The 14,148-nt window shown below is 34.4% G+C and overlaps 1 protein-coding gene across 2 annotated transcripts in view; it reads right to left on the bottom strand.

Moving 5' to 3' along the window:
* The window catches only part of LOC106137261 (probable beta-hexosaminidase fdl), an 86,134-nt gene that overhangs the window by 65,681 nt on the left and 6,305 nt on the right, over positions 1–14,148 (bottom strand). Inside the window, exon 2 of one of the 2 annotated variants that reach the window (XM_060949446.1) lies at positions 6,376–6,424. The exons of the other annotated variant lie outside the window; for it this stretch is intronic. The gene's annotated coding sequence lies outside the window, so the exon portion shown is untranslated. The remainder of the gene's footprint in view (positions 1–6,375; positions 6,425–14,148) is intronic. 2 annotated transcript variants of the gene reach the window in all.

Here is a 14,148-nt window from a genome sequence, read left to right as displayed (position 1 = left end):
GAGTAAGACGTGGTATATGTATTTATATAACACACCAGAATATATATCTGTCATTGTGGATATATTGGTAAACCAGCAGAGTTATGACTGAGCAATTTTCATCTGAAAACCTATACATGGATTTTCCATTTTAAATCTTCGCAACGAGAATAGTTAATAAAACTGAGCCGTATGTTTTACCTGATAGAGTCTATTTCTGACGTGTTTTTTATATTAAAATATGATTGCTAGCCATTTGATATAACACAGGATCGCTTTCATGGAAATTGTATGGAATATGTTCAGTGAATAAGTTTCGGTTTTCATAAAAAAATGTGGTTTTTCATTCATTTATTTCCAGGGAAATTAAAAATGGTAATTCATATTTAAATCGCTTTTTAATCATATATATTGGTGAGGTAGCAATGAAAAAGCACAGTGGCTAGTTACTTCTCTTTACTGTGCAACATAAATACGTACGTACATGATCACGTTTATGCCCATTGCGGGGTAGACATAGCCAACCGTCTCGAAAAAACTGAAAGACTTTGTTGAGCTGTATGGATACTATACAAATTGTACAATAGAAGAAGCGGCGAAACAAACTATACTGCAGCAAAGGCAAACAGTCTGTCATTTTCTGAATATCAAGCCATAGAAAACATATTTAAAGCCCGTAAGGGATAAAAATAAGAAAATAACATTCTATCGCGTGGTCAATTTATGTTGACAAACTGATTTGACCACAAAGAGCAAACTTTGAAGAGCCAGTTTTAATTAAAAAATTAAATTAATTTATGTTACATTTCTACAACAATCTAATTACTTACCCTTATCATTTACTTGTAGCAAACTGAAAATATGCAATGCAATAATTTTTTTAACACACGAGCTCATATAAGTAATGTTTACTAAATATCTCGGAAATGTACTAAATATCTAAAAAAAAAAAAGATTGTTATTATTCCACAGAAAAAGGCGCGAACAAGTGTTTAAAAACTTCTAAGTAGTTTCTGAACGCCCGACCACTGTCCCACAGTATGAAACTCACATTACCAACTTTACAGATAAAAAATACCATAATGAGGTTTTACGCACGTGAATGACAAAAACTAGTGTCAAAACTAGGGATGCCTGTTTTGTTTCTTGTTACTAACCGTGTTTTAACTATGGTAGCTACTTTGATAGTAGTCATTTGATTGCTTTAAAACGTTCGCGTTGCTTATTACTATTTTTAAATACTACAAGTATGTACCGTGTGGTTCCCGGCACCATTACAAAAAAGAATAGGACCACTCCATCTTTTTCCCACGGATGTCGTAAAAGGCGACTAAGGGATAGGCTTATAAACTTGGAATTCCTCTTTTAGGCGATGGGCTAGCAACCTGTTACTGTGACACAAGACTGGTGGCTCTGTCTACCCCGCTAGGGATATAGACGTGATCATATGTATGTATGTAAATACTACAGGTATTAAACGCGCACGTAACGTACCTTTATTTTATCTCGGACGTTTTGAATCATCACGATGGTTTCGAATTATCGGCTCAGGATACTCTTGACCTTTCACCATTACTCCGACCAAGGAGGAAACAATTCTAATTTCGGACTACATTTTTATGTAGTGGCTAGTCCACAGCCCTTGAAGGGCACTTTTGAGCAGCATTTTGAATACAAATGAGATTGATCGTGGTCTGTTTGTTAATGAGCGCTAATCGCTTCAACCGCCGATAATTTTGCTTGAATGAGGCGAAAGGGTAACATCCGAATGAGACCACTCTGTCTCTTTCCCATTTATGTTGTAGAAGGCGACTTGGGGAATTGGCAACATAAATCTAATGCAACATTTAACATTATTCAATACGGGTTATTTTCCAAAAAAAGGAGTCTTCCTTAAATATTATTAATCCCAGTAGGTACCTTATTATACCTATCAAAAAATATATCAAAGAAATGAATATATGAAGCATTACCTATGCATAACCTGACAGAATATTTTCACTTTGGAGCTGTCTAAACCGAAACTCCATTCTCGTGTTTGTAGGGTTTAATGATTAAAGAAATGGTTATTTATTTTTCTCAAGGGTAAGCTGTTAAACATTTGAGTACTTATTATTTTCTGAGTAAAAGAAATAAAAACACAATATAAGAAACGGTGAAGTCCATTTTCACATAAATACGACATTACGCAGGTAATTTTATGGGACGTAAAATGGTTTCGACCATTTGGCCAAACTTTATGGCATGTTTACTTTCTAATAAATCACATGTACACAATTTATGTTATCAATAAGTGGAATTCATAAATATTTATTTTAACAATATAATTCATATTCATGAACATCACACATGTGGTCCCTGTCGGGGTAGACAGAGCCAACAACTCGACGAGACTGAAATGCCACCGTCGTTCAGCTGTATGGCTTAATGATAGGATTGAGATTTAAATAGTGACCGGTTGCTATTGCTATGCTACACACATAATCATTATGTCATCAGGCTAGACATGATGAAACTATATATGTTTCGTTTTTGCCATTTAGCCACGGGACCCTAAAAATAGTCGCATGTAAATTAATATAAATACTTAAGAATACGTAATTTTATTTCTTAACAGACAAACAGACAGCTGAAGATACAAGAGCGAGTCTAGAACTCTTATTTTGAATTTAATTGTCACAATATAATGTCCAGTGTCGTAATTGAAATTAAAATCATGAAGGTTTAATACACTTCGATTTTTGACCTCGACTTGAAACAAAGAATAAATGCAAGATGTGTCAATAGAATGGCGATGTCAAACAAAGAGCTAGTATCATGGCACTTCGCGCTTAGAGCCCTATCGAGAACATCTCGAGGCAGTAGAGCGCCCTCCATATCATCCGGTAGAAACTTTGAATAGCGTGGAATATGATAAAATGGTAATAAAAAAGAAAAAATTAATTTTAAATATAGAATACAGAAAAAAAACCATTTGGAGTGTCTTTAATTCTAATGAATTTAATCTGTTATTTTTAGCGCTACACCCACCTCACCCCTAATTTTTCAACTACTAGAATATTTATTCCATAAATTTACTGAAAATTAAAGCACTTTAACATGGACTAGGTAATTATAAAAAAAATAATCTGTTCACAATCACTAAAAATAAAAATTACAATCAATAAAAAAAAAACTGAACATCAGCTTAAAAAAACACGAGTGTTTTAAAAACGGAATGGTTTCCATAAACTATTGAATATTGGGCAATATTTGCCGATGACACGGTCCGTTACAACGTATAGATGATCGGTATTGACCGTAAGCCAATATGTACAGTGCATAAACCGCGGTGCACACAACGCTTGAAACGAAACGCAACCGATAGGGGCATAGGTTATGACGACTGAATGTTACAATATACCATAAATCTACATTTATATAATAAAGGAATGGAAAAAATATACTTAATAAGAGAGTTTAAATATCGAGCGAAAGGAAAAATTCTTATACAATGTAAATTTTTACAAAGTAAATAAAAATTTAATAAAGAAATTCCCTTGAAACTTTTCAAAAACAATAGAAATCATAAAGTAGGGTTAAAATTGCCTACTTTAGGCAATAAAATTTCTGCAGCGATAGAAGACTCTTATTTTGTTGGAGCCGGGGTGTATTATTACGATACGAAACTACATCGTATGAATGTTTTGCCTTGCACGCTAGATTCAGGGTGTAATTTCATTGATTATCTTTATTACAAAGTAAAAACATGTCATCATCATGTCATGTGGTCATATCATGACCACAGCCGCTGAAACGCGACCAAAATGTCTACAACAGAAAAGCGTACTGTAACGTAATGCGCGTTTTAATCTGTCTTATTATGGGAAAACAATTGAACAATAAAAAATATTGTCTTCGCCCGGCTTTGTCCATCTCCTTGGAGTCGGATCATCTCTTCCCTCTGCATCTTACGACATACCCACAAAAATAAACTTCACAATGTTAAAAAATATATTTAGTGCAATTTTTCGAAGTAAAAAAGTTTTGTTGCCTCATAGCTACAGAGCATTGTATTTACATTCATTACAGTGGATGTTTTCTATCCATCGATGCCTCAATAACTCGAAAAATGTTTATAAACTTGAGTAAAAACAATGTCCATTGTCAAACTACTCTGCGTAATAAAAACCCGGTGGAGTTTTATCTCAACAGGAACTAAGAATCATTTCTTCATAAAACATAATTTTTTATTAGAATAGATTTTTTTTTAACTTGAGTATGTCTCTGCTTGGGCTGGATTAAATTTTGTTCTTTTTAACCTCAGACCAAAATGAAAGGTGTTATATTTACACTAGCTGTGCCCGCGACTTCGTCCGCGTGGAATAGTTATTTTGGGCATCATATTTATTTTTGCAAACATCCTCCACGGCTTTATCAATTATAGCTGCTAATTGTTATGCGACTTGGCGACGACTTGGCCCACATCATTACCCGCGACGGAACGGAGACCGTATATAGTGAGATGAGAGGCCTTTGCCCAGTAGTGGGATCTTACAGGCTGATACTTTACTTTACTTTAAAATAGTAATATCTTCTAAGATGTTCATTGAAATTAAGTGATATCAAAGACAGTTGTGTTTTCAATTAAATACTCATAATCAACAACAATCTTAAAAGATAGACATAATCAGTTTAAAAGTAGGTAAGAGGTAAAAACAGACAAACATACAAAGGAAGTATTATAAGTAGAATGATACCTATCTATATGTAGGAAGTAGGATAGAGCAGGGCGATCGAAAGATGCGGGGTGAGGGGGCGGGGGCGGTCAGGCGGTCCCACGTATTAGAAAGAACGCTGGTTCGCCGTATTAAATGTTTCGCTGCAAATTGCTTATAACGACTATATCTCAAAACCTATTCGTCTGATTTATATACTGTAAATGGCAATTTTAGTCTACATGAAATGCCGAAAGTAATAAACATATTTATTTGGATAAGGATTAATACTGAATTAAAGAAAATTGGTTTCAAAATAACTTATGTTTATAATGAAAAAATAATCTTAAAAAATGAACATAAAAGTGGTTATTGTAAGTAAACCTTAAGAGATAGATATATGCTCTCGCGGACTTTTTTGTGGCAAAAAATGAGTACTTCACATCTTTAGTACATTGTTTTACTATATCTTTGTTGGTTTGCGCAGCGTTCGCGTGGAAAGCTCGCAGATGGCCGACTCATTCAACTTTCACCTGCATTGTTGACGTTTCCCGTAGGAAATCCGGGATAAAATGTAGCCTATAGCCTTCCTCGATAAATAGACTATCTAACAGTGAAAGAATTATTCAAATCAGTTCAGTAGTTTCTGAGATTAGCGTTTAAACAAACAAACAAACAAACAAACAAACAAAACAAACTATTCAGCTTTATAATATTAGTATAGATAAAATCTTCATCTGAATTCTCCCCCGCCGATCGAATACTCCACTCACGCTGTTTGAAAGAAAGTCACAGGTGCAAATAATTAAGCGTGTAAAACAAAACGTACAGTGGACAATATAAAAAAATATACCAATTTGATATCTTAGGTGCAGAAGGGGTGGTATACTTTTCTGCCGCTCACTGTACCTACTTGTTCTATTATAAAAATAATTACCTCAGGATAGCTGATTCAGTATTCAGCTGATATATAAATCAAATAGCACCACGATGCTAAGTATGACGGCAAGGAAACGTCAATGATGTACATATGTCGTTTGAGTTTCACCTACATGTGTAGGGAAGTGGCCTATTTCCCAGTTATTCCAGCAATTTCGTTAGTGGGCCACTTTGAAGCTCTTCGGGCGAATCTCCGTTTCGGCGGAACTAAAAAATGTCGATCTAGATGTAAATACGTAACGAAAATAACCAGAGAAGCTAGCTTGAAGACTTGTATCAATATTGAAGCAGCCAAATTCTGCATTCAGTTAATGCACGTATTTACAAGCATATCTTGGTTATTATCATCCTTCTCGCGTCCTTCCCATTAACATCCACAGCTGTCTGAAGAGGCGTCCTGGGCCCGCGAATTTACGCGAAGCGATTCCCTTTTTGACCTTCACAACCCAGCATAAGGAATCATGGTTACCCATCCAATTGTCAGAATGTGCAGTTTACTTCACGATGTTTTCCCTCACCAGAAGAGCACCAGTTGGCCATCAAACTAATGTATGTAACTCAGAAGATAATTATTTGTATATTGCCGTGGTAAGATTTGAACTTGTACAAAACATGGCGCATGGCGCTTTTTAATCGAGTACCATATTCGTGAAAATATAAAAAAAAAATTTAACAAAGTTTTTTATATTAATTTTATTTTTTTCCAGCAAAGCTTTAAGCTTTTTCTTTTTATCATGTAAATAATGGGATATTAACTTACTAGGTCAGTAATTGACGCATTGTTTCTATAACATTCACAGCGGGACAATCTGAAACAAATAAAAAAAAATATTTGTAGATAGTTTTTTTGGGATATTAGTTTCTATTTGGTCTTCTTGGTGAGATACGTATGTTGTACCAATAGAGAAATTACTTATTTAAATAGTGCCCACAGCAGTACAATTGTAGTGTGGTTGTAGTGTTAATGTCACTGCGTAAAAGAGATAATTTTTAGAAAATATGTACGTGTAATGGTCCGATTGCGCTAACACTCTGTTTTGGTCTCACTTAAATTTGGCCTTAATTTCATTTATTTACATAACACATACAATATTTCTACTACAATATTAATATTTCTACTAAGTGATTACTTACCTGCTTTTAATCGGTTTTATCTTTTGGATAACAAAAGTTACTAACCGATAATATAAAATGTGTGGATCGCACCATATCAAATTTGTGTCGCCATACTAAAATTGTTGCGCTTTAGTCAAAGTTGTCGTAAACTACCTATAGCCAACCTGTATCTAATTTTGTACCTAAATATTAATATTTTTATTTCTACGATCAATTATATAGTACGTCTATGCAATATTCACTTTAAATTGGTTAAAAATTTATCAGTAAAGTCAATGTTATCAATCGTCAATTCGTTTGACTCAGCTTTACGAGTACAGCGGCATTTACTTGTTGTAGAAATGACTTATAGATAAGCGATTTCATAGCATAGTATGACCATACTGTTATGCTGTGTTCTATAAAGGCGATGAGATAATACAAACAATCACCAAAATTACTAAAACTCGCCTTTATTTACTAACAATTTTTTTTTCGGGCTAGCAACCTGTCACTATTTGAATCCCAATTACGTTATTAAGCCATCCAGCTGAATGTGTCGTTTCAGTCTTTTCCAGGCTTGTTGGTTCTGTTTTAGCTCTTGATATACGTAGGTATGTTTTTCTGATATTCTGAGAACAAATTAAATATGAATAAATAGTGAAATAATATAATTGGCGCGGTGATACGTGGTAATGATATACGTTCGTTTAAAAAATGATAAAGAATAGATTCACCAAAAGGGAAAAATGTTTTGTGTTTTCATTCATTCCAAAAAGAAATTCGAAGTGTCAAATCTTTATGTTATTGCAATAAAGGCTAAGTACTGCTTTGATGCGGTACGATATTTTATAACAAACCGTTTAAGGTTGACAATCAAATGACGAATATAAATGTTAGAAGTGTACCAAAATAAAATATCACACCTTAAGTTATCTATTGTGGTGCTCTCATTAAGGGTGAAATTATTGCTAAGCCTGATAAATTGCGAAAATATTCCTCAATAAATATTAATGGCGGCCATATTTCCACCTCAACGTAAGTAGCTTTTTTAAAAGGTTGATTTACGTCACGATTAAGTTTCTTTGTTGTTAGAGATTTTGAATTTACTTTGCCAAAATAAAAAATCGCTGTTATTGTGATCGTGCTAGTTCATATCTGTTTATATTCTGGGCAGCATTTCTAAATATAGTCCATTACACGTCTAAAGCTTGTATACTACAGCATGTTTTGCTTAAACATAGGTTTGCAAATGTAATTTTTTAAAGATAGAATGCCCCTATGTAAATCTGAATGGGTAAGTCCTTTTTTTTTCGGTTTCTATGGTAGTCATTATCTTTGGGAAAAGGTACTGCAAAAAATTGTGCAAGCAATGTTGTCTGTGGCAATCATGGAGTTAGTATTAAATACGTTGATAACGTGAAGATTCTCTGAATCGATTTGGAAATGGAAAACTAAATAAACAATGGACGGAGTGAAATTAAATGAAACTGTTTGTTAAAGACAATAGCTCGTTAAAAAAATAAACACGTTCATTACACTATTCCTCAGTTTTGTGTTTTGTCAAGTGCTTCTAGAGTTTATTCAACCTTGTTTACAGAAAAGCTCAATTTCAAAAGTTAAAACAGAGTAAATTAAAAGTAAATATTTTTTAACTGGATTGAGTCCATATTAAGAATGTGTTTGCCGTGTGGTTCCCGGCACCAATACAAAAAAGAATAGGACCACTCCATCTCTTTCCCATGGATGTCGTAAAAGGCGACTAAGGGATAGGCTTACAAACTTGAGATTCTTTTTTTAGGCGATAGGCTAGCAACTTGTCACTATTCGAATCTCAATTCTATCTTAAAGCCAAATAGCTGAACGTGGCCTATCAGTCCGCTCAGGACTGTTGGCTCTGTCTACCCCGTAAGGGATATAGACGTGATTATATGTATGTATGTATGTAAGAATGTGTATCAACTCATAGTATTTATTGAATAAAGTATCGTTGACAGTCTTGCACTAGGCACAAACAAACAGGCCATCGACTAACCGGATTGGCTTCGAACGGAATCCAAATTTAAAAAAATATTATGTCAATATAGATAGATCGATGCTATACTATATATAGGTAATACCGGGTGAAAAACTGGTAAAATCTAAGAATAAAAGGCCAGCAATTGTTAAAGCAATAATATTATAATTTTCACGATTTCTTGTACCGGATATGTATTCGCAGGATGTCGGGGCGCGGGTGCGGAACTGTGCAAATTGCTATTTGGTGACAAGCAAAATGGCGGAGCTCTGAAATATGTGTGCATAACGCACTCATGACAAGTGATATAAATCTTATAATCATTGAATGAAATTAAGATTTATATTTGATGAAACAAAAGAAGTGTGCAGGAATCGTGGAAAATGCAAATATGTATTGTCTGTTTACCTCTCCGCGAAAGAAGTGAACATACCTACCTCGTAGGTATGTGTTAAATAGAAACGCACAAAATAATTGTCAGAGGTAACAGTGCGATAAGGCCGTGTTTTGTAGTTTTATAGAGCAGTTAAAAGTAAATTTAACAACCTTGTACATAGGCCTTGCTTGGCCAAAGCTTCAAGCTGTTTTAGCAATAGTGGTAAAGCACCTACTGTAATACAAATATAGGTATTTATATCTTAAATGAAAATAAAACACTACTGGGCAAAAAGCATTGTTTCATATCTTCCAAATATATACGTTATCTTTCTGTAAGATCATCTGATAATCACAATCTTTTCTGATATCAGCCTATGTAAAATACAGTTGTTTACAATTTATTCGCTTAATTTTACAATCGACGTAACAGTTTGTTTTCGTGACTTGTATTGTCCAAACGGCTCGGAGCAGCGGTATAGAAAATTGGCAATAACCGGTACTGCTATGTAAGAGACCAAGCCTCGGGCCTTCCACGTAAGACTACTCTGTGGACGTCGAAGCAATTCCAAATTTAAACGTTCTCAGCCAGCTGTCGTTCGCTTTTCATTTAGAAAAATTCGGCCACGAAAAGCAATACAAACTAGGAATACAACCAGTTATATAAATTTTATTTTTTACACTGGTTCATCATCGTCTTTTATTAATTTTTATATATTGTTTTCTTTTTTTCATATGGCTGAATGAACTCCAGTTCCCTTTGCCATTCCTTATGGATAAAGCTTCAGAAAAAAAAAATCTATTGCATTGAACATAGAACAAATTATACAGTCGCAATAATAACCTCCTTCCTTTTAAAACATTTACTTACATACATATCTACTAAATATCTGGTAGCAAAGTACAGGGGAAGTAAGTACATTAAAATTTAGTTCTGAGACTAGAAACTTCAATGTCGTAGATCATAAAAAATGACAGAAACTTGCGCCTAACTGTATCATGTCTGTCGCGAATAACTTGCACTCCGTTAAAGTTGCGGAGATGGCGAAACGGCGAGACCAACTTTGATGAAGAAGAGAATAAAATATGAAGAAATAAATGGTGGAATTTCTGATTGATAAACGATTTTTTTCTTGTTACAACAAAACTCATTGGAAATCATTGGAATAAAAATATAAATAAAATTGAATTTGATCAGGAACCTTTCGATTTCGAAGTTTCAATTTTATTTATTAATGAAAAGTAAAATCTTAAAGCTTCTAATAAAATCATTTCCATTCCACTTCAGTTTGTTCAATTATATTAACGAACCGTATATCAAGTGCGGTTTACCCTACCAGCTTATGTCAGTCAATCGTAAATAAGAGTGGGTTTTACATGGGCGATGGAGAGGCCCACAGACATATAAATAGCTAGATAAAATCCATCCTCTAGAGATGAGGATGCATTCGGCGCTTACGCTTCTATGTCATCCATTGAAAAAAAATCTAAGTCTAAGATGACATCGCAGGGCACGAAATTAAAAAATAAGTACTCGCACCTACGACGAACCATGGAGAGAGGTATAGAAGCAAAGATCTACTACACACGCCGAACGAAGCTGTATGGAAAAGAGGTTCATTTAGTTCACTTTTCCTACACTTTTTTCATATTATCTCTGGCGGGGTCTAGGTCTAGTTTGATCTATGTCTGTGGCCGCCCATCGTGGCCTCTTCAGCGATTCACAAATCAGGCACAATGCTGGAGTGTCATTGCCGGTTTTTTAAAATCGTCGCCATTTTAATTTGTCCTTTTTAAGTGGCCTCTTTCAATTCTGTGTGGGTTATGGCAGATGTCGAATTTATCAAGCATGTTACCAAAGGGTTTCGCTTGTACATCTCTCTCTTTTCAGTGGATACATAGCTTTAAAGATCATTTTTATATGCTGTAGGTATACAGATTTATAAAAGAACCGATGTGTTTACATAAGGAAATTGAGTGAATGTGGTTGATGTGAAAGAAGTATGAAGGGATTGTGGCAAATAGAAAGATGTAGTATCTGTCTACCACTCTGAGAAAGACGCGTGATTAAGAAATTGAAGTTTCTTTCAGTCATTTGTTAATATTTCCAAAGCTGAGAACCAACTTACATGGAAGTCGAAACTGGTGAATAAATTAACAGCTAATGAATTACAGTTCTCAAACAGGAAATGGGAGCCGTCACCGACTCGCCTCGTATCAGCCTAATTACCCATTAAAAGTTTAAGCGTTCTGATATTCTCGATGATTTACAGGTATTTGCTGAAATTAAACTAATTTCTGTGCAGAGAATTTTCGCGTTCAGCAGTTATTTTATTATGCCATATTTGTCTATGTTAGCCTTTCAGTCTTTTCGAGACTGTCGATTATATCGACCCCGTAAGGTATAAAGACGTAATATATATGTACAATAAACTTAATTGTATAAAACCTGCCAAGGTTGTGGAGGTCAGACGGGAGAAGTTTCGTGTAAACACCTGACTCTCGCCGATTTCAGGACAGTGGACGTAGAATCGTGGGGAAACCCCGAACTCCTCTCATCAAACCAACGCAGTATCAGTCTTTCTTATGGATATTTTTCTTATGTCAATATTTTGTTTTGCAAAATTATTTTACTATCACTATTATAGATACTGTTTATCCACCGCGTTTATCTGTTTACGATAAACACAAAACATTCCAAACGCATTTTATGTTAGTACTTTTTTCACTAATTGTTATCAAGCGAAGAAAAGACGTGACCGTTCCAAGGTGCACAATTTCAATTTGAATTGAAATTTTTCTCAGTTACGTACGTACATTAGTTTTATTGCTAACCGATGCTTTACGGTAAAGATCACCATGTAGGTGCTATGAAAACACTTTAAAATTAAAAACATCAGCTTTCATGAAAATAGATAACATAATCAACTGAATTAGTTATTAAATTGATTTGTTTGAATTTTTCGTATAATTAGGAGACAAATCAATCAGAAATCATAGCAATAAAACAATATGTGTGTGAAGGTACTTTTATGACGTCAGTACCATGAGTGCTAACTCAAGTAATATCGTAACTACGCTAGTAGCCTTTATTATGTGTCGTAATAGTTTCACACGTCATTAATTTTATTAACAGACGAAGGAGCAGAGTTATGTATGGGACGAGGCTAGTGAGTACCATTCATCTTGCAGATTACTGCAACCGCGTTACGAGTTCCCGACTGACTAAAGGAGGGTTATGTTTTTGGGTTTATGTATAGGTATGTACCTTGTGGTATGAATGTCTTGTGGTTTCCGTCACTTTAGAAAAGGACCTTTCCATCTCTTTCCAATGGATGGTGTAAAAGTAAAGGCAAATGTCGCATATCTAGCAAGCTTAAAATTTTTGTTTTATGCGTCAATGTCTAGTTACATAATTGATAAGCTATTCCGATTTTAGCACGAGACTTTTATATTATGAGACACTAACTAAACGATGTTTTATTATAAATATGTATATTAATTAATATCCTTATTTCGCCTTAATAAAACTACCCAAAGAGCAACCAAGCCGAATGTGTTCCTACTAGAAGCAATGTTTATTATATTTGTACAGCCATATTGCCTAGTTCCGCAACGGATATTGCAAACGGCAGGCAAATCGAGAAATTAAGACATGAGGGAACCTTTCTAATGACACATTAAAAATATAATTAAAAAACTATCAGGATCCATAGAGTCACCTATGAGGTTGAATTTTCATATTACCTATTTACAGAATTAATACACATTTTTCATGCCATGAAATTTTGTTTAAGTGACTATTAGGTTTTTTATGACGTTATTTTCTTTTATCGATGTCTTGTTGATAAACGTGTGTTAAACGAGTAGAGTAGTGTAGAGGTATGTTACTAAAAAAAAGTCCTTTTATCTGGTAACACTGGATGAAATCGGTCCAATTATTTGGTATGTTTGGTATTACCATTAGTGTTAAAATTAAACGGTCGTTTTTGTAAAATAAAAACAATAGCAGTGGATCTTAAAAAGTTAAAAGCCTCAGTTATTTTTACCGCTTAAATGCACTGCGATGCACCACTTATTCTCATTAGAAATACTCAGTTCTGCACTTGCGGTAATTTCGCTAAAACAGCTTAATTAATTTACGAGCCTTGAATTTTCAACTTGGTTCTTTACTATAGCAACTTAGGGTTTTAAAATTATAATTTAAACTTGTGTTTTGCACGGGGTTTAGCATGTGGGAATTTCGGTGTTAAGGTTTATTGAGAACGGCCCCGTATTTTTTGAGTTTATTGGTCACTACCTACCTACTTAAACAAGCGACTTTGTGCAATACCTGCATACGATTAAGGATATCTTTGGATTCTTCTTGTAAGCGATGGGCTAGCAACCTTTTTGAATCTCAATTCCATAATTAATACAGTTGAACGTGGCCTTTCAGTCTTTTCAAGACCATTGACTCTGTATGCCCGTAAGTGATATAGTTGTGATGATTGGTAGGTATACTGGAATGTACTTACTAATACAAAAATTAAATATCATTTAATTAGCTAAGATTTATTTGCCAAAATAGAGCGATCACACAAGGAAATCTAATGTTTGCTTCGAAAATAAAAGCGAAATTAGGTAGTTGTATAAATTTTTTGCCGTGTAAGAAATTATTAAAGGGGGCTTGGCTTTTTTTACGATTTTGTTCGAGAGCTTTCAATATTAATAAATAGGCAACAATTCGCCCTCATTTTTATTGGCAAATTTGTTTAGCATAAAAATGTTCTTCTAAGGTTACCTAATTCGTCGCAAAATAAGATTAATTAATACACATGTCGCGATTCTTAACATAATTCTGAAACTTCTAAATAAGTACTTGTTACGCAGACTGCGGTGAATATTCATGTCGTCTTTACAGAGTTGGTTTACTCGAAATATTTACAGCAAGAAACAAATACCTACATACATATAAGTATCACGTTTTTACACTATCCCTACGGTAGGTAGAGGGGCTCCTTCAGCTGTATGGCTTTATTCAGAGAGCAGATTCAGATAGTGACA

The sequence above is a fragment of the Amyelois transitella genome, chromosome 19 (genome assembly GCF_032362555.1).
Source record: "Amyelois transitella isolate CPQ chromosome 19, ilAmyTran1.1, whole genome shotgun sequence".
Lineage (NCBI taxonomy): Eukaryota > Metazoa > Arthropoda > Insecta > Lepidoptera > Pyralidae > Amyelois > Amyelois transitella.
The sequence above is the reverse complement of the archived record's forward strand: the minus strand, read 5'-3'. Positions and strand labels throughout refer to the sequence as shown.